A 2,634-nucleotide genomic window follows, 5' to 3' on the forward strand; every position below is an offset into this window, starting at 1 on the left:
AACTGTTCGAAAATTAAGGGGAGTTTTTTTTTTCTTATTTCAAATTTTAATTTGAAGTTAATAACTTGCCTAAATAAAATTCAAATGAAATTAGAATTTTCGTTTTCATGACTTATAGTACAGGTTTAATAATTGTTTTTATTTATAGTTACAGTAAGTTATAAGCTGTAATTTATATTTCAATACACTTATCTAATATTCTACGTTCAACTGTTTAAAACCAGTTTTTAAAATGATGAGAATAAACAAAAGCATACACTGTATGCATTTTTGTAATAACAATTCTTAACATTTTGACCTTTGACCACAGTTTTTTTTAGGTAATGAATTGGTTATGAGGGTCCTTTTATATTATTATTTTTAGTTTTTGTATTATTGTGTGCATTTTGACACCAAAATCAACCATCTATCAGAGAGTGCTTTTAAGATACATATTTTAGTGCTTTAGGTTGGGTCAATGACTTTTAACCCCAAAAAGTAATTTCCCCACTCTCCCATTACCCTGTCTTTGTTTAGGTGTATCTTAATAGGTATTCCTACACAGGTAAGTTGAAATCACAATCATTGCAATATTTTAAAATGATATAGGCCTATGCCAATTTAGTAACTAAAAGATACTGTTTTTGACATTTTGATCTTTGACCTAAATGTTCATGAATTTATTATAATTGATTAAACATTATTTTCTTATTTGCTATATAATTCTGTGCATTTTGACACCAAGATCAAGCATATACCATTGAGTGTTTCGGAGATAGACTTTTTAGTATTTTAGACAGAAGTCAATGACCTTTAACCCCTCGTAAACATGTCCCCACAACACTAACTCGCCTGACTTTTTTTAGTGTATCCTGGTATATATATCCCTACACAAATCAGTTGAAATCTGCTTCTTTCTAATTTTTTTACAGATTGACCGTATTTTTGGTTAATTTTGGGATACTACAAGGTCATTTTGAGTTTGTGACATAATTTTCTCCAAATTAAGAATGGCCTTTTTATTATACTTATTTTATTAAAAAATGTTTTATGAAAATGTTGTTTTAGTTTAAATCTAAGCTTTGACCATATTTAATTAAGGACTACAAATGTCAGATACTAATGCTCAGGAATTCTTTAAAAAGAAAAAAAATTGAGAGGGCATTCAACATAATGCAGTCCAATCTTTTGAATGTTACCATGGCCTAGGAGTGTTGAGAGACTGTAATTTCAATACTCCTATTGAGAAATATCGCCACAGAAAATTAGGTACAGTATTAATACTGCATATAATGTGTGTGTTAATGTATTACATAAACTTACATTACCTACGTTGTTGTGATAATGACGAATGTTGAGGAAGAGTACAAAGGTTTAATGACAATAGACACATTCTTTAGCTATTTACAGTAAACACTAAATATGAACACCTATTCAAAAGAAATATTTATTGAAATTTATTAAGCTATTTAGTATCGTGGTTCCTGCCTACTACAATTCACAATTGACAATTCACAATACATTTTTATTCAATCAAATTCCTTTACTACGGCTGTAGGAATGGGTTTGAGGCCTGGCTTGCTAGTTTAGTCCTGAATTTGTATCTAAATTTTCAACTGCACAAATAGTCCTTGTAATAGGGTTACGCGTGAGCTAAGGGCCATCATATTATTTGTACCTGTCTATATCCTTCATATGTTGTGGTAACTAAATCATGTGACAATGTGCTATGGTGGCTGCCACAGGTCCCCATGTGCTCGGTAAAATTCCACAATGTAATTTACGTGAGCACTAAATGAAATAAGTATTGTTTTTTATGTTGATGGTTTTAAAAAAGTAAAAATATCAGACTAAATAATACTACTCCAGAAAAGGAATGGTTTTGTACCTTATTTTTTTAAATCAACGCCAACTAACTCCACTTTTGGAGTTCATTTCATTTGTTGAAACCAACAGTGTTTTCAACCATGAAGCCTCTGTGGTTTAAATGAACGGCGTAAATAGACATTTTTTGAATATAATAACATATTCATAATTAACCTCATAACTTCATAATATTTTAGGTTTATAGTCAGGATCAGGAGCCTGGCTATTTGAATCTGTTCAACTTTAAAGTTTCTGTGGTTTAATGGTTATGACGCTCGCCTTGACAGCAAGAGTTTGCAGATTCCTATCTTAAAGCAAAAGTTTCCCTTAGCAGAAATGGTACATAATGAGCTGTCAGATGGTCCAGAGGGAGCTGTCAGTAGCTCCATAAACTTTTCTTAATTGGTTCTAAGAATATCCATTTGATGTAAAGAATGGATCCTGGCCAGCAACAAAGACATCGGAATGTAAACAAGCTACCCATTACAATAACTCACTTTAAACGTAATGATATCATGGGCTTCAGTGGCAATACGTAATTTAAGAACCCATCGGTCTTGAACAAACCCGATTATTTTTTTTTCCAAAAATTATTGTGCCATGGACCATTTCCGTTAATGGCTAAAATGCAGCATGAGTCCCACAGGAGGCATTTTATTACACAATGTATTTATTAATAGAACAACATTCGGTGAGAGCTATGCTGCACGATGTACCATTAGTACTGTCATGTCCTTTATTCCAACACTGTATTTACCTTTCATTGATGATTTATATCTGTCTCTTATA

This window comes from Anneissia japonica, unplaced genomic scaffold (assembly GCF_011630105.1).
Source record: "Anneissia japonica isolate Jap-2015-1 unplaced genomic scaffold, ASM1163010v1 scaffold881_len296186_cov127, whole genome shotgun sequence".
Classification (NCBI taxonomy): domain Eukaryota; kingdom Metazoa; phylum Echinodermata; class Crinoidea; order Comatulida; family Comatulidae; genus Anneissia; species Anneissia japonica.